At 39.6% G+C, this 19,631-nt stretch overlaps 1 protein-coding gene across 4 annotated transcripts in view; it reads right to left on the bottom strand.

Annotated features, from left to right (window-relative positions):
- stard13b (StAR related lipid transfer domain containing 13b) overlaps window positions 1-19,631 on the bottom strand; it is a 412,204-nt gene that overhangs the window by 138,598 nt on the left and 253,975 nt on the right. The window lies entirely within an intron of this gene.

The raw sequence follows: 19,631 nt of genomic DNA, 5'->3' as shown, positions 1-19,631 counted from the left end.
GCTAATGACAGTGGTGTCATCAACAAACTAAAATATGCCAATGGAACTGTACTTGGCCTCACAGTCATCAGTGTAATAGGAGTAGAACAGTGGGCTAAGCACACAGCCTTGTAGTGTATTTGTGGTCATGGTGATTGTGGAGGAGATGTTATTGCCAATCCAAATGAGGAAATCGAGGATGCAGTTGTACAAGAGGTATTGAGGCCCAAGCCTCTGCTCTTTAAAACTTAAAACTTTTAAAATCCTCTTTACATCACTTCTATCTGTTCAGGTTTTTAGTTTGGCATAATTTTTCCTCAATTTATATCGATGAAGTATCTGGAGACATGTTGAGGTCAATATGCTTGAGTTATTCCAGCTGTTGCACAACAACCTCTTTATTGTTTAAATTTAGGAAGTCCCCCAGGATTGACATCAACTTGCTTCTACTCCATTTCTGTGAAATCTGAAGTAGCTGTCGAGGCCGTCGTGTAACTCAGCCACAGTTGGAGCAAGGAGCATTGAGCGGAGCAGATGAGTGAACCTCTGTGCACACCCATGGAAAAGATCACAAGACAAAGGAGCAGAAGTAGGCCATTCGGCCCATCGAGTCTGCTCCGCAGCTCCCCCATGAGCTAAATTATTCACCCATCTAGTTCCAATTCCGGCTTTTTCCCCATATCCCTTGATTCCTTGACCAATTAGATACCTGTCAATCTCCTCCTTAAACACCCTCAATGATCGGGCCTCCACAGCCATATGTGGCAATGAATTCCACAAATTCACGACCCTCTGGCTAAAAAAATTTCTCCTCATCTCTGTTTTAACTGGGTACCCTTTAATTCTAAGACTATGGCCTCTTGTCCTGGACTCACCCACCAAGGGAAACAACCTTTCCACATCTACTCTGTCCAACCCTTTCAACATTCGAAATGTTTCAATGAGATCCCCTCTCATTCTTCTATACTCTAATGAATACAGTCCACGAGCCGACAAACACTCCTCATATGTTAGCCCCTGCATTCCAGGAATCATCCTCGTAAATCTTCTCTGAACTCTCTCCAACATCAGTACATCCTTTCTAAGATAGGGGGCCCAAAATTGCACACAGTATTCCAAATGAGGTCTCACTAATGCCTCATAGAGCCTCATCAACACCTCCTTACTCTTATACACTATTCCTCTTGAAATGAATGCCAACATAGCATTCGCTTTCCTTACCGCCGATCCAACTTGGTGGTTAACCTTTAGGGTATCCTGCACGAGGACCCCCAAGTCCCTTTGCACTTCCGATTTTTGAATTTTCTCCCCATCTAAATAATAATCTGCCCGATTATTTCTTCTTCCGAAATGTACAACCGTACATTTGTCAACGTTGTATCTCATCTGCCATTTCTTTGCCCACTCTCCTAAACTGACTAAGTCTCTCTGCAACCTTTCCGTTTCTTCAACATTTCCTGCTCCTCCACCTATCTTGGTGTCATTTGCAAACTTAGCCACAAAACCATTTAATCCATAATCCAAATCATTGATAGACATCGTAAAAAGAAGCAGCCCCAACACCGACCCCTGCGGAACACCACTAGTAACCAGCAACCAATCAGAATAGGATCCCTTTATTCCCACCCTTTGCTTTCTGCCTATCAGCCAATGCTTCACCCATTTCAATATCTTTCCTATAATTCCATGGGCTCTCATCTTATTAAGCAGCCTCATATGCGGCACCTTATCGAAGGCCTTTTGAAAATCCAAATACACAACATCCACAGCCTCTCCCTTGTCAATCTTATTCGAGATTACCTCAAAAAATTCCAATAGGTTGGTGAGGCAGGATCTTCCCCTCATGAAACCATGCTGGCTTCGGCCTATCTTGTCATGCACCTCGAGGTATTTCATAACCTTGTCCTTGAGGATTGACTCCAATATCTTCCCAACTACCGATGTCAGACTAATAGGTCTGTAATTTTCTTTTTGCTGCCTCTTTCCTTTCTCAAATAGCGGAACTACATTTGCGACCTTCCAGTCCTCCGGAAGATCATTGATTCCTGGAAGATCATTTCCAATGCTTCCACAATCTCCAAAGCCACCTCCTTCAGAATCCTTGGGTGCACCTCATCCGGACCAGGAGACTTATCTATTCTTAGTCCACTTAGCTTCCCAAGCACTTTCTCTCTAGTAATCTTGACTGTACCTAATTCTATTCCCTGATACCTCTGGCTATCAGGTATATTGCTCATGTCTTCCACTGTGAAGACTGATGCAAAATACTCATTCAGTTCCTCCGCCATCTCTGTTATCCATTATAATTTCTCCAGCATCATTTTCAATTGGTCCCGTATCTATCCTTGTCACTCTTTTACTCTTCATATATTTAAAAAAAACTTAGTATCCTTTATGTTATTCGCCAACTTCCTTTCATAATTCATCTTTTCTTTCCTAATGACTTTCTTAGTTTCCTTCTGTAAGTTTTTAAAAGTCTACCAGACCTCATTTTTCCCACTAATTTTTGCTTCCTTGTACGCCACTTCTTTTGCTTTTATTTTTGCCTTAACCTCTCTCGTTAGCCACATTTGTGCCATTTTTCCATTCGTGATTTTCTTTTTTCTTGGAATATATTTTTCCTGCATTTTCCTTATTTCTTGTAGGAATTTCATCCAATTCTGCTCTGCCGTCCCTCCATTGAGCTTACTTTTCCATTGACTTGGGCCAGTTCTTCTCTCGTACCACTGTAATTTCCCCTGTTGCACTGAAATATCGATACACCTGATACCAGTTTCTCCTTTTCAAAATTGAAACTGAACTCAATCATATTATGATCACTACTTCCAAGGGGTTCCTTTACCTCCAGCTCCCTAATCGCCTCAGGTTCGTTACACAGCACCCAATCCAAAACAGCTGGTCCCCTGGTGGGCTTCTAGACAAGCTGCTCCAAAAAGTCATCCTGTAGGCATTCTAAAATGAGGTGTTCGTCGTCCTCTTGCATACTTGTTCTCCATTTTGCTCGGACACAGGCTGAAGGTAAACCAGGGAATACCACACTTATCACAGACTTTAGAGAATGTTCCAGAAGTCTTTTACCATCCTCCTGAAAGTCTTTGCTGTGATAAAGCTTCGAGTAGTAGGTTTGCTGAGTAGCTTTGAGAGTCTGCTGTTTATTAATGGAACAATGTGGGTTGCTTATTATAAGCATCCAACTTTAAAAAGGCCTGATGCTGGAGATATGGCACTGGGAGAACTCTTTCATTGGTTAGCATTTCATTGCCAATGGACTTGGAGAATTTTGTGGAAACTGTGAGGATTATACCTAACAAGTGCTTTGGAGAAATCTGCTGTAGGCTGTTCATATTCGTGAGACACATAGGAGGATTGGGATTACTGCCAACCAGTAGAGCATGGGTTGTCTGCCAGGTTTGAGATCTCAGAAGTTCAGGTACTCTTCTCCTAAATCAGTGAAAGACTGTACTGGCAGAATGGGGGCAGTGGTAAATTTCATCGTCATCTGTTTTCACTGCGACATAGCTCCGAGGATACAGAGAATCATCATACTTTGAAAGGTCTTGTCAAGGTCTTTTATTATTGGTGGGGCAGTGCTGTGGAGAAGGCACCAGATTAGCAGAGAATCTGTAACACGGATACCTAGCGCCAGGCCCATTCTCTTGCATGATGACTTGGAACTTGGTACTGTATCTGAATGTGCACATACACAAGCATTGCCTGCATTTGACAGCACAATAATTGATGTCAGAATGACCTTGGTTCTGAAGCGAAGACAAAGATGAAACAGTCTCATTTGTCCCATAGGTTAGCTTCTCTCATCATGAGCTTCTTGAAGGGAAATAATACCACAACAAGGAAAATTGAGAAGTGAATAATCTAATCCACAGATGATTAGAATAATGGTATAACCTTATTTGAGAATACTTATGTCTGATTTTATATTTATGAAGCATGTTAAGATACATTTCCATACTAAAGTTATAATACACATACAAATTGTTGTATCAAGATTGAAGAACAGTCAATTCCTTTAATATTCTTGTGTGCACACAAAATTAATCATGCCAGAGTTTGAAGTGGTGCTTAGGGTCATCATTAACATAATGGAAAGAACATGCCCACATCATCCCTGATCTAATTATGGAAAATGTTTTGATGTGACTCTGAGCTGCACATACCTTTGTGTATATATATTATATATATATACATACATACCAGGATTTTAAAAACAACCTTGATGAATTGGAAGAATGCCTGTCTCAATGAAAAAAAGTCTGAAAATCATTAAGTTTGGATTCCTCTAAAGTAGTTTTTGCTGGGTCCAGCTTCCAATGTGAAACTGAACACATTCAGCTCCAATTTTCACCACAGCAGCAACTGTACTCTGAAGAGCCACTAGAATCTTTCTTGAGGGCAATATGAATAATTAAAGCTATACAGAGTACTTTTCTGTACTGTGTTAGAGGTACAGCATTAATATGTGTTTCTGTCTCATTATCTGGGAGAGCTTGTTACTGATGCCAAAGGCAGGAACCATTACATTCTATTATTTGATGCTTTACTATAGTCATTGCAGAATACACTCCACATTTTTTTTTAATTTAACAAAAAGCAAATCAGGATGTTAGACAGTTAACAGTCTGAAGACAGTGGTGAATGTACTAAAAGGATTGGACACAAAAATCAGATGTCAGGAGGTCATGTTGGTGCTGCATAAAACACTGGTAAGGCCATCACTAGGGTACGAGTGGAGTTCTGGTTAGCATAGATGGTATTATACTGCACAGGAGTATATTGCCAGGACTGGATATTTCCAGTAAGATGGCGACACATGCAAACTCAGCAGACTCTCCGGAGCCAAAGGTGTTTTTGTCTGTTTTAAACATTGTTTTTATGATTGCAGGACAATGCTGGACATTAAGGCTTCAAATACTGCATGTCTGCCCCATCAGCGAGTTGCTCATTGATGCAGGAGCTGGACTTGGCGCAGACCATGTTACTGCCTGTTACAGGAATGTATCAGAGTCAGTGCGCAAAGGTGGTGTGCAGTCTAACTGAGTGATTGTCTTGGATGGTTCTCTTGTGATCGCAATACCCTGTTGGACATTGATAATGTAGAATGATGCAAGTCCATTTCCCTTGTTTATCGGAAAGACAGATGGTGGGGAGGCTGCGTGGCCTTTGTCATAGCAAGTACAGGAGCTGAGAGGCTGGATGCCATGTAAGATGGTTCCATGCTGGAATATGGGCTGGATCCGCCTGTTGGTGCTGCCCTCCAGTGTTCGATTGGTGGAACGATAAGCTGCATAGCATGCGTGCATGTGCACATTCGCCTGTGGACTGCTGAGAACGGTTTGTTTTCGCCATTAACATCCATGTACCATATATTTACAGGACATGACACTCAGGAACTAGGACTATAATATATTTTTAGGGTGACTATCTTTTATTGCTATTTTATATGTGCTATATTTGCCTTGTGCTGTGTATGACTGTTGATACTGTACTTTGTACCTTGGCCCCGGAGGAATGTTGTTTTGTTTGGCTGTACTTATGGGTTTTCATGTATGACTGAGTGATATTTAAACATGAACTTGTAGTGTAGTAGGAAGACCATCTAGACTGGGCTTGTTTTATTTGGAATGAAAGAAATCAAGGGGAAATTTTACTGAGGTATATAACTTATGATAGTATTTACCCCAAGGACCCATTTTCTTTAATAAGTGGCCAAAGAGCACAGATTTAAGTTCATTGGCAGGACAAGAGGGGAGTTGCAGATAATTTCTGCATTCTGGGGGTATGGAACCAACAGACTCCGATTGTATATGTAGCTCCCCCACAACCCTGCCTCCACCACCTGCAGTCTATTGACTTGATCCCAAACCCCAAGTGGGCCAATATCCATTGATTTTCCGTACCCACACCTTAATCCCCAGATTACTTAACTGATATTACTGATCAGCATTTGTGGAACAGCTGGCTTGACAGTGAAGCTAATCACCATCGAATACCTTCTGTGCTAACCAGAACTCCACTCAGTACCCTAGTGATGGCCTTACCAGTGTTTTATACTAATACTCAACTGTTAGTAAAATAATTGTTGTACTCCTCATCATTCACTTAGAAAGGGACAAAAAGATATACAAGATTACTTGTTGCTTTGGAATGGTAGGCTTTCTTTCAAACTGACCAAATAATAGTATTTATGATGTGCTATATTCACACAAATTAGCAGGCTAACAGAAAAACTGAAATCTTACCAAATCCAATATCTGATTCATCTCATACAATCAAAATGAAAAATTGTTAAAAACTGACACTAAAGTCATTCCTTCCTATATTAAAAGTACACAAAATGTACCAAGTTCAACACAATATTTCATCATAGCTTGTTCTTTTATTAAACAACACAGCATAAAGCACTATTGCAGTAGTAAATCAAACTAGCATTTTCTTCTGTTTTTGATCTCTGGTGATGGCCTAATGGAATGCTGTATTGCACCCACACACAGGTTGAGACTAGTTGAGACAAGGTGAAAAAGCAAATTATTTTGCTGTGTGTCATGTGAAAAATACAGCACAATTCAACAAGCTCAACTTTACTTACCATTTGTTTCAAAACTAAGGCAATAGCAATTTCAGCAATTCTCACCCATCTAGAGACACAAGTTCTTTTTAAAAAATTTGAGTAGTAGTTAAGACTAACTTGGATATTTCTATCTAATTTGAGAGTTACATTTCTGGACACAAATACTAATAGGTCATTTCTAAAAATGTCAATCTAAATAAAATTACATCTTTATTTTGGCCTAACCAAAGAGTTAAATTACAAAAATGTAACTGCTACTATTACAGTTGTGAAATCACACAAAAATGTTGGAACAGAGCATGACTCCTCCTATAACTCATTGACATGGGAAGCAACAAATATGCTGAAGGCAATTCACTCACCACTAGAGTCAGGAATCTAAACCTAAATTAGTTCCACAGTCTCATAACAGACCATGGTTGTGGAGAGAGTGGATCTAGGCCAAGAGCATTCCTGTTATCCAAGGCAGTTTTTCCATTTATACCATTTAAAAAGTTCTAATGCTGGAGGGTCATTGGATTTTTAGAATGCCACTAATGTCCCAATTATCAGGCACAAATGGATGAATGGTTTGAAATATCGTTAAATATACTACTTGAAGCTAATGAATCTAAGGAAACTTAAAATGAAATGCTGCTAAATACTCAATAAATTATTCTTCAAAATTGAAAAATCAAACAAACTGAAGATGATGAAGTTCTGATATTAATTGAAAAAATAGAAAATGCTGGAAACACTCAAGTCAGGCAGGTTCTGGGAAAAAGAGCAAAAGGACTTAATGTTTCAGGTCAAAGATCTTTCATTGGAACACTTCACTTTATGCTTCAGTTAGTTTGCATTAACAGGTCCAATGACCTTGGAAGTTTGAATGAAGATTGAATGCATTTGCCTAGGATTCATTTACGTGCTCTAAAAAATTGCAAATTAGTTCCAAAGCCCATAGAAATTGTACTGTCATTGTTTTAAGTACTGAGTTACAAACTTCCTGCCAGGAACCGCAGAGAATCAGCAAAGACATGATTGTCATGACATGTTGTGTGCATGGAAGGTTGAAAGCCTTAAAGACCATTTCTCTATGACAACCACAGGCCAACTGCATGAAAGCCTACTAAAGTTGTGAAGAAAAATGGCAGGGAGAGGATAATGCAATTTACAATCTATGTGACTATTCTTTTCCCTCACCACTGTCCTGATGAAGTTTGGTGGTAGTACTGGTCCAACAACAGTGCCAGAGGACCAGAGAGGTGATTACAAAAACAGCACGTAGGATTATCTTGATATATTCAGAATCTCTTGATTAATGAAGATTCATTAATGTGTGACAAAGGCATCAAATAATGCATGTAAATAATAATAGCAAATATAGGTTTCCACAATACAAATACTGTATGACAGTCACCACTTTCGGATTAATGCAACACATTGACAATCTCTTGAAGGAAGACACGAGGTGAAATTTTTTCACTCAGATGGTTATGCATCTCTAGAATGCTAATCAAAGTGCAATAGAATCGGATTATTGCCACACACACCAAGATGCAGTGAAAAACTTGGCTTGTATACTGTTGATTACAAAATGTATTGAGGTAGTACACGGCAAAACAATAACAGAATGCAGAATGAAGTGCAACAGCTGCAGAGAAAGTGCAGAGGAAGTCAACACTGATATAGATTTTGAGGTCAAGAGTTCATCTTATGGTACTATGGAATCATTTAATAGTCTGATAACAGTGGGATAGAAGCTGTCCTTGAGCCTGGTGGTGCATGCTTTTCTATCTTCTGCCTGATGAGAGAAAAGAGAAGAGACAATGTCTGGGATGGGTGAGGTCTTGATTATGCTAAACTCTGCTTTCACAGAATGCCATGCCAGGGATGGCGGTGGAGGCTCTTAGAAAGGCACATGAATATGCAGAAAATGGAGGTATAGGGACCATGAGCGGGTTGAAGGGATTAAATGACGTTACTTAATTAGTTCAGCATAAAGTAAACCAGAGGGTGTATTCCTGTGCTATACTGTTCTATGTTCCTGTCTTCCTGGGGTAATCTTTCACTGCCTGGTTTATCAAGAAGCCACTTGTCTTGAAAATATTCACTTTGCTTCTCTCAGACCACCTCAACCCATTGCAAATCGCCTGCATCCTCCTAGCATGACACACACCTCTGGAGTATCTGGACAGTCAAGATACTTGTGCGAGGCTATTGTTTTAATCGACTACAGATCCGACTTCAATACTACAATTCCAAACAAACATCACCAAACTATGAGACCTAGGACTCAAAAATCTCACTCTGCATATGGATCCTTGACTTCCTGACCAATAAACTGCAAGCAGTAAGGAAAGCCAGAAACACCAGTGCAATGATAATGCTCAACAATGGTGCTCCATAGGTTACATTCTCAGCACCCCTATGCTACTCCCTGTACACTGAGAGGCCAGATTCTGTTCTAGCTTCATCCACGTTTGCAGATGATTCCATCATAGTAACCTAAACAACAATGAGTCACAGTATTGGAAGAAGCTGGAGCTTAGTAACATGGTGTCATGGCAACAACTTTTCCCTCAATGTCAGCAAAACAAAAGAGCTGTCATTGACTAGGAAGGGGAGCAGAACACATGCTCCGGTCTTCATCAACAATGCTGAGATGGAGAGAGCTGAGAGCTACAAGTTCCTAAAAGTGACCATCACCAACAGCCTGTCCTGGTCCAAGCACAAAGATGCCATGGCCAAGAAAAATCACCGATGTTCCTTCTTCCTCAGAAGGCCAAAGAAATTTAGAATGACCCCCATCAACCCGAGCCAATTCTTATCAATGCACCTATCCAGATGTATCATGGCTTGCTATGGTAGCTGCTTTGCCCATGACCACAAGAAATTGCAGAGAGTTGTGGACATGGTTCCCCTCCTTGGACTGTATTTTTTGCTGCTTCTGTAAAGCAGCCAGCAAGGGTTTTGTGGGAATGGGGTAAATATGCTGGCTGGCAAGAAGTAGATGTCGCAAGCAGTTTGTCCTGGGAAAGGGAATTCCAAGTTCCCCCACAGAACTCTATTATAAACTCTGCCAGTGGGTAGATGTTACTTAAAGTGAACTACATGTTTGATTGGCTGTTAACTCTGTAATGAACTGAAAACAAATATTTGGATTGATTTCATTGGTGATCTCTTTTGTATGTTTACTTATTCCATTGCTAACCCTGCTACCTTGCACCGTATGTACAGACATTTTCACAATTGATTTTTCAGGGTCACACAACCAAATTTTATTGCCCATTCTAAACTGCTCTTGAAAAAGTGACAGTGAACTATCTTCCTGAGTTCACACAAGGAAACAGGAGCCAGAATAAGCTCACTGGTTTCTTAAAACCTGCCTCTCCACTCATTATGATCATTGCCTTTCTACCCCAGGCCTCAACTCTTCCTGTGTCAGGTTGCCATAGCCCTTAATCCTGGAATCTTCCAAAAATTCATCTACCCGAAATCAGAAGCAGGCCATTCTGTCTGTTGTGTCTGCTATGCCATTCAAAAAGATCATGACAATCCATTGACCTTTTATATCGTGACTCCTGTAATGTCTAAAATCCCACCAACTTCCGCTGAGAATACTCAATGACTGGAATTTTCTACCAAGGAGAGAAATGTTGGTTCAAAGATATCCTTCCCTGTCAGTGAAGAAACATATGTACACTTTGAAAATGAGAATAAGGCTTAAACTTGTGAGAATTCATGCAGTATCAGGTGACACTGTGATACCTGTCCCAGAGGCTGACGCCAGCACACCTTTCCAGAGGGTGAACCCCCTCACAAGATGTCAGACCTCAATGGTGTACCTGGTAGGGCACTGAAAACCTGTGCCAACCAAATGGCTGGAGTGTTCAAGGACATGTTCAATCTCTCGCTGCTGCAGCTGGAGGTTCCTACCAGCTTTTAAAAAAAAAGCAACTTGCAGTGACCTAGAAGAGCAGATGAGGTGCCTCAATGACGATCACCCAGTGGCACTCACAGCCACTATGCTTTGAGAGGTTGGTCATGCCTGGAATTAATTCCTGCCTGAGAAAAGACCTGGACTTGCTGCAATTTGCCTGTCACCTCAATAGGTCTATAGCAGATGCAATCTCACTGGCTCTCCACTTAGCCTTGAGCTACCCGGATGACAGCAATACCCATGTCTGACTGTTTGTTAATTACAGTTCAGTGTTTATCACCATCATCCTCTCAGTACTAACAGGCCCAGGTTTTGAAGCTTCTGCATCTCCCTCCGCTGCTGAATCCTCAACTTCACCAGGAGGCCACAGTCAGTGTAGATTGGAAGTAACATTTCCTTCTGAATGACAATCAACAATAGTGCACCTCAAGAATGCATGCTTAACCCACTGCTCTACTCTCTCTACACACACACAGCTCAAATGTCATCTATAAATTCAATGATGGCACATCTGTTGTTGGTAGAATCTCAGATGGTGATGAAATGAGATAGATTGGCTAGTTGAGTGGTATCATAGAAAAACCTTGCATTCAACATCAGTAAGGCCAAGGAACTGATTGTGGATTTCAGGAAGGGGAAGTCAAGGAACAACCAGTGCTTATTAAGAGGTTAGCAGTGGAAAAGGTGAACAGATTCAAGTTCCTGAAGATCTATCCTGGGCCCAACATATTGATGCAATTACACCAGTGGCTACAGTTCATTAGGAGTTTGAGGAGATTTGGTATGTCACCCCAGAATCTAGCAAATTTTTACAGATGGACTGTGGAGAGCATTTTAACTGGTTGCATCACCATCTGGTATGAAGGGGCCAACATACAGGATCAGAAAAAAGCTTCAGAAACTTGTAAACTCAGCTGGCTCCATCATGGACACCAGCCTCCCCACCATCCAGGACACTTTTATCGGCAATGCCTTCAAGAAGGCATCATCCATCATTAAGGACCTAGGATATGGCCACTTCTCATTACTACCAGCAGGGAGGCTGTACAGGAGCCTGAAGACAGACACTCAATGTATCAGAAACTGCTTCTTCCCCTCTGCCATCAGATTTCTGAACAGGCCAATAACCCACGAACATTACCTCACTATTTGCACTAATTTTAATATACATTTATCATTGAAACTTATACTATATCTTACATATTGCAATGTATTGCTGCTGTAAAACAAGTGGTTTCATGACACACGTTAGTGATAATAAACCCAGTTCAGATTCCCAATCCTGCGGCTGTTTATAGGAAATTTTAGGCTTCAGTCCTTAGTGACATAAACTGAATTTAAAAAACTTAACCTGACTAATAAATATACTCATTTTCTCTTCTACCTCTTCCTGCTTTATGTTTCTTTCTATTTCATCTGCCTGTTTCTTGCTCTCTCTACTTTGCTCCTATCTTGTTCTTCCATTCCATTTTAGCATTGGTGACAAAAAAACTTGCGCATTTACTGGTGTAGGTGGCAGTGTGTTAGTTGAGACACCTGCTTTCTTAAATTTAACAGCAATTCATGAACATAATTAAAATTCCATTCAGCTTCTTGGGATAATTTGACAGCTAGTATCGCCTCTGTAAAGCTAGAACTGCAGGTTGGAGTTGTCTCTCCAATGGGCTTGGAATTTTTCCTGACTAACCACCTACTTCCTGGACACGAAGGCTTTGCGGGAATTTTAACGAGTTCACTCCTACGTGGAATATATGTACACAATTCTTGCTACTATATTACAGTGAGAAGAATCTGACCTTGCGGATTGTACAGCTGAGCTAAAATTGATACTAATGATTAGAAGCTTAAACTACAAAGTGACCCTAAGGCAGCTGATTATATTTGCATCAGGGGAGAAAAGAACGAGGGCATGCAAAGTTCCCAAGATTCTGTAACATTGTAATAGAATGGCTATGACCATGTTGTTCCAATGTAATCACAATAAAATAGACATTTTTGGAGTCCAGAGGCTCTTTCTGATCCCTCGATTGAGATTCCCAATTGTAGCCTTATATAAGATTTCCTATTACAACAAAGTCTTACTGACATCTCAGTGACCACTTTATTAGGTACACCAGCTTGTTAATGCAAATATCTAATCAGCCACAACTCAAAACATTAAAGCATGCAGACATGGACAAGAGGTTCAGCTGTTGTTCAAATCAACTGTCAGAATGGGGAAGAAATACGATCCAACTAACAGTCACTGTGGAATGATTGTTGGTGCCAGAGAGGGTGGTTTCAATATCTAGAAACTGCTGATCTCCTAGGATATTCATGCACACCAGTCTCTAGAATTTCAAAGTTCAAAGTAGGTTTATGATCAAAGTACATATGTATCACCATATACAACCCGGAGATTCATCTTCTCGTGTGCGTACTCAACAAAAATATAGAATAGCTATAACAGAATCAATGGAAGACTGTTTGACTAGGGTGTGCAATCAGACTGCAAATTGTGTAAACAAAATTTTAAAAAAACAAAAACATGAAGAGTCCTTGAAGGTGTGTCCATTGGTTGTAGGAACGTTTCAATAATGAGTCAAGTTGAGAGCAGTTATCCTCTTTGGTTCAAGAGCCTGATGGTTGAGGGGTAATAACTGTTCCTGAATCTGGTGGTGCAAGTCCTGAGACTCTTATACCTTCTTCCTGATGGCAGCAGCGAGAAGAGAACATGTCCTACGTGATGGGGATCCCTGATGATGGATGCTGCTTTCCTGTGATAATGCTCCAAAAAGATGTGCTCAATGGTTGGGAGGGTTTTACGCGTGATGGATGAGACTGTATCCACTCCTTTTTATAGGACTTTTCATTCAAGAGCATTGGTATTTCCATACCAGGCTATGATGCAGCTCATCAATACTGTATACTCCCCACTACACATCGATAGAAGTTTGTCAAAGCTTTAGATATCATGCCAAATCTTTCTTCGTAATTACACTTCAAAGGTTCAAAGGTCCAACTTAATGTCAGAGAAATGTACACAATATACATCCTGAAATGCTCTTTCTTCGCAAACATCCACGAAAACAGAGAAGTGCCCCAAAGAATGAACGACAGATAAACGTAAGGAAGTCCACCCCAGCTCCCATCCCTCCCGCGTGGAAGCGGCAGTGAGCAACAATCCCCCCCCCCCCCAACAGCAACAAAAAACACGCATCGGCACCATCACCACACACTCAAGCGTGAACAAAGCAATAGCAAGGACACAGGCTTGCAGTTACCCCAAAGACTTCGCGTTACACCCAGCATTCGACATACCGCAGATTCTCTTTCTCTCTAATAAGGGAGAAAAAGGTGTCTCCATTTTCCCAGCAAGCAGGGAGACATAACAAACAACTCCTTGGTTTAAGATGTTAAAAAGTCCGTTACGTCACTTTTATTTTGAGCTCTGTGCCCGAAGATCGCAAAGATCCCGGGTCTTCAAGCCCACGGCAGATATCCTGACTCCTCTGATGACACACGGGTCTCCTGATGTGACACCGACCCTCCATCTGCCCACCTCCAGAGCCTAGAGATCTTGGGCTTCTGAATTCAAGCCGGACTCTCAGGCCGAACAACGGCCAGTCCTGAAACCCTGAGAACGGGTCCCATTCCCGCAAAGAACCGAAACTAATGTGTAACTCCAGGTCAGGGTCTTCAAAAGAACCCTGAAAGGGAAAGATAAAGATATTAAAGATGGAAATAGAGCTGTTTCTGAAGATGAAAGCAAGGGAGTCGCCATTTAGCGCTCTCTCAACCTCGCTCTGCCTCCTCCTCACGTGCTGGGTCGAGGAGAGTCATCCAAAATAATAACACCTAGGAACTTAAAGCTGCTAACCCTCTCTACCCGTGATCCGAGGACTGGCTCAAGGATCTCTGGTTTCCTTCTTCTGAAGTCTATAATCAGATCCTCGGTCACGCTGACATTCAGTGAGAAGTTGTGATTATGACACCTCTCAGCCAGATTTTCAATCTCCCTCCTATATGCTGATTCATCGCCATCTTTGATTCGGCCTATGACAGTGGTGTCATCAGCCAACTTGAATATGGCATTGGTGCTATGCTTAGCCACACAGTTGTAAGCATAAAGTGAGAAGGACAGGAGACTAAGCATACAGCCTTGTGGTGAATTTACAGAAAGGTGCGAAAAACAAAAAAAAATCCAGTGAGTGGCAGTTCTGTGGCCGAAAACTCCTTTTTAAATGAGAAAAATCAGAGAATGACTATTCCAATTCCAGGAAGGTGACAGCAACTCAAATAACCAAGTGTTACAACAATGTGCAAAAAAAACCCATCTCTGAATGCACAACATGTTGAGCTTTCAAGTGGATGGGCTTCAACAGCAGTAAACCATGAACGTACACTCAGTGGCCACTTTATTAGGTATAGAAGGTAGCTCTTAACGGTGAACAACAAAAAATTGTCTCAATTTTTACACAAGTTCAAGAAATTAAAAGGGAATGAAAATAAATTCAAAGTATTTTAGTTCATAATTTTTCTATATTCTTTCTTACTATCATCCTGCTTTATTTGTTATATTCAGATGAACATTCATTGATTGATTTGGCTGGCCTTGGGGAGTGGTACTATTTGTCTGTCCTGTTACTGACACACTCAAGGACACACACTGAAAATACAAACACTTCCCCTAGCATTCTATAGCACACCTACCGGTATTCTAATCAACAACCCCAATCAAGCTTATTCCCAATAATCAATTTTCCAAACTGTCAGAAGAATCATTTCAATTTATATTTTTACAGCTTGTATCAATGTGAAGAATAAGAAAACTCATGACATTTTGTTTTTAACCGTTACAGATTTACCTAAATTCATGTGATAACTTGTAATATTGCAAAAAAAACATTGTTTTTCCAGATTCAAGTTATTGAATGAACAGGTGCTTGTTTCCATAACCAATTGGAAACAATGTCCAGGATATTTTAAGAATTATTCCTTGAAGAATTTGGGAATAAACTCTACCACAACAATACTTGCCATGATGGTGCATCATAATCTTAAATGGCCTGAAACAACTACAAATAACTCGAGCTGTAAATGACATTCTGTGCAATGCACAGAAATAATTCAAGTCACAAGCATTAGCCTTTAGAACTAGATATCATAGCACGCTGTAAATGGCATTTGGCAGATATTAACCCAACTGTAAACAACAGACACCACCCTTACCAAATCAGGAATATCATGAGCACTAAATGCCATTCCCATATCAAAATCACAATGGCCAACAGGTCATGTACGAGAATACATGTTACATTGCCAGTAAATGAAAGTGGAGGATTTGCTAACTTATTTCAAGTTAAAGCAAAATAGTTTCAAATGGATTCCAAAAGAAATATTGCTGCACTTATGACATCGCTTCACAGAGCACAAAATTTTGCACACCTTTACAGGAGTAATCAGATTACATTCTCATCTGTGAGTTTTAAAGTTAACTTGGAAAACAAAAGCTAAGGCACTGGCCTCATTGGTGTTGCTGTAACCCTTATAACTGCTCATGAATCCTGGTCCTTTTGAATCCTTTTTCATTTAGGAGTGGTACTGGGCCTTCTTTTCCTGCATACTGAAAATTGAGAAGCAGTGCTCACATGGCTGGCTTGGATCACAGTGCACCATCTGGAAATGTACTTAATAACTGGAAAGGCCTGATTTTATGCCTTTTACTACAGCAATAAAGCTGAAGCATATCTGCTTTTCTTTCACAGTAGCCAGTACCGATTTTTCCTCTAATGAACTGGCATTCTAGCATATTTCATTGGAAATGAGTACTAAAACAATATATTGGCAATTTTGAATTGGTTCACTTGACTACTGAAGATTAATCTATGTTTTTTTTTACTGAAAGTGCACATATGATTCATTGTACTTTGTTTAAATTGATTTAATACTTTAATTTTTAATAATCTACTATAGAGATCTCGTGTTTCAAGTATAATGGGAAAAGGCAAATACAGACGATTCTGCACTTGATTTTAGGCACTGAGAATCATAACTAAAATCTTTGTAAAATGAAAAGCCACAAGGCGTTTCGTGAGTAATGAGAGTCTTTGAATTGTTAGCATACAGAAAAACAGCTGGCCCATTGAATCTGTCTTCCTCTTCATCTTAGGAAGATCTGCAAAAATGAAGAGGAATTACTTCACCATAGCCTTGTAGGTTCTAAGGTGGCCAATGAGGCCACTATAAGAACCACAGACTCTTACACAAATAGAGCAGGTGATGGCTGACGGGGAAAGTAGGTGGATAGTTTTTATGGTGGCCTCTATATATTCCCATAAGTGATTTTGATCTTCCCTATTGCATCTTCATGCTCTTTCTCCAAACTGAAGAGTCAGAGGCTGGATTTCTCCTCATCAATGACATACCTAAAAATTACTCTCCATGACAGAGCTCAGAACAGAGCAGCTGTTTCCATCTGTGCCCATCTTTAGCAAACTCATCCCACATTATCCTTTTTCCATAACTAGTTTTCTTTAAGTGTATACAAGATATAATTTTCGTACTCTTTTTCTCTTCTGCCTAACACTTTAAATATGTGCCCTGGTCCTTGAACCATCCACTAATAGGAGAATACAGAGAACTAGTCATCGAAACTAGACAATCTATCAAATCTCTGTTGGTCCTTCTTTGTTCTGTCCCAGATGAACAGCAGCTGCTCCCGGTAAAATAGTTGCAAAAGAACCAAAGTCAACATTAAAATAATTATGCTTTGAGCTGTAATGAAAAGTATTACACTGCTTGGAAAAAATTGAACAAGGCACTTCAATAGTTCATTTCGAAAAGAAATTGGGTAAAATCTTGAAGGAGAAATATTCTATGTGTAAGAAATATACTGCATAGAAGATTCTGTATTTTTGAACACTATGCTCCTTCCCAGTCATAAACCTGTCTCAACAGTTAGGAAGAATGGATACATGGGGCAGATTAATCAGTAATTTTCCTTTAATTAATTAAAATAGTTGAAGGCCATACATAATGCTCCTGCAAATTTGTTGAAAAATGCCAAATAAAAATAAACACCCCCATCATTACAGTGAAGAAAGAAAGACGTGTAACTTTCAGAACAAAATAAGCTCTTTGTATTGTTTGGAGACTGACTAATCTCTTGAAAGAACTAAATCAGATAAATAGGACACGTTTTCCAGGTTCATAGTAAGGACATGTTTCAGATCTGAGATTGAGGAAGTATTTCAAAACATTCTTAGATATACCAGCACAAGGCAAATGCAAACCATTTGTTCTTCATTTGGTGGAACAAGTTTCATAGGCATACAGCACCTGGAATTGTTATTAACCCAACTCATTACCTTGACTGTTTATAGAAATCCACACCTCAAGTTAATTTCTATTCAAAGTGAGTAGGCCCCGAGGGTAAATCTCTAAGAACGTCTGTCTCCACTGAGAAGCAAGACACCCTTGATTCTTAGGGACCGTCTCAAGATCCCAATGGCAACAGCAGCAGAAAAACCTTTAACTTGGATGTGCATATGACGTCTCCCTATTATCAAATCTGTACTGACTAATTCTGCATATACAATCAGTAAATTTCACTAATTACAAAAAGAACAAGAAACTCTACATGCTTACCAGCAAATTTAAAAAGTAATATTGGAATTGAAAGGCAAACATAGTTTTAAAGACAGAACTGTTTTATAACAGTTAATCAAGACCTCCGTCCTTGGGTAATAAAAAGAGGCCAATTAAAATAAAACAGGCAGTTCTCAGATAGCTGTTACCACGTAAATGTACTTAATGAGATCAGACAGACAAGGCAACTTTTGTTTTAACTGGCCCTGAGCTTGAGTAGGGAAAGTGCAGCTAAGATTCTGATGGCAAAAAAGGAATTGAGGATCGGGGAGAAGATGAAAGTGTTTAGAATGGTCTGGAGCTTGTACTTCTGCTCCAAAACAAGTGCTGTTCCTGTTCCTGTCAAGATCAAATATAGCTCTAATAAATTGAGAGAGAATGATGTTGTGATACAATATTTTAGATGAAGGTGAACATATCAACAAGCAGCTCTTTGGCAGCCTTAATCCTAGATATAAACTCGAATAATGATCAAACTTTCAAACTGATATACTCTTTGTAAATAACCTTGCTAATCAATAACTTTCCGCTTCTCTGGAGAGTGCAATTCCATCAAAATATTAGTTATTTTAAATAGCACTAAGCTTTTCGAAGAAACTAGTAGGAAAATAATTTAATATTTTGTATTCATTACAAGATTCAAAACAATTTTCTCTAACACACCCAGCTAAGAAATGATACTGCCTTTCATTTAAATAGTATTTTATTAAATGATTACTTTTGATAAAAAAGTAATGCTCTGCATAGATCACACAGCAGTAGATAATGCATCTGAATCTCTCCCAGGATAGGTACCAAATGAAAACATCCTTCAACTGCATAAAATGTTCCAAGAAAGTGATAAGGTCTTTTGAATAGATTGTTCCTTAATTGACACAAGTTGGCAAAATATTCACAGCCTGTGGCAAACAAAGTTTTGTCTTAAAAGTATAGAGCATGTAAAGTATAATGGACAAAATCCAGTGTACAATTACACAGATGAGGCTAGTTGAAATGATTACTAAGCAGTGAAATCTTGTAATCTAAATAAGGATGATTAAAGCTATTGGTATGAGACCGGCAGTAAAAGATTAAACTCTGTTGCTAAGCAATGCAAGCTAAAAGGTACACAGCTGATGATTCACAACTAGTTAATGTTCTATTTTGAAAGAACAACTTCCATTATTGAGAGATTCAGGTAATTTAAGCATTTTAATTAAAAGGAGCAGCCCCCTAATGAACTGTTTCAACAAACTATTTTTGGTTGAACATGAAAAAAAACCACAGCTGTGCATTATTTCTGTAACAATGGTGTTATGTTCAAGGCATAGATACCGTTTTTTTTGTCAGAAGATTCCGATTGTTGATTTGTCAATGCCATGAAATGGAAGTTACTAAATTTCCCATGTGAAAACAGATCAAAATGCTAAATTTATTTTCATGAACATTTAACTATATTAGGGGAACACAGACAAGAAAAATAAGGCCATCTTTTGACAAGTAGACTTCCGTTTATTTATACCCATCATATTGTTA

This window comes from Mobula birostris, chromosome 7 (genome assembly GCF_030028105.1).
Source record: "Mobula birostris isolate sMobBir1 chromosome 7, sMobBir1.hap1, whole genome shotgun sequence".
NCBI classification, from domain to species: domain Eukaryota; kingdom Metazoa; phylum Chordata; class Chondrichthyes; order Myliobatiformes; family Myliobatidae; genus Mobula; species Mobula birostris.
Note: the sequence above shows the minus strand (reverse complement) of the source record. Positions and strands in the feature narration are given on the sequence as shown.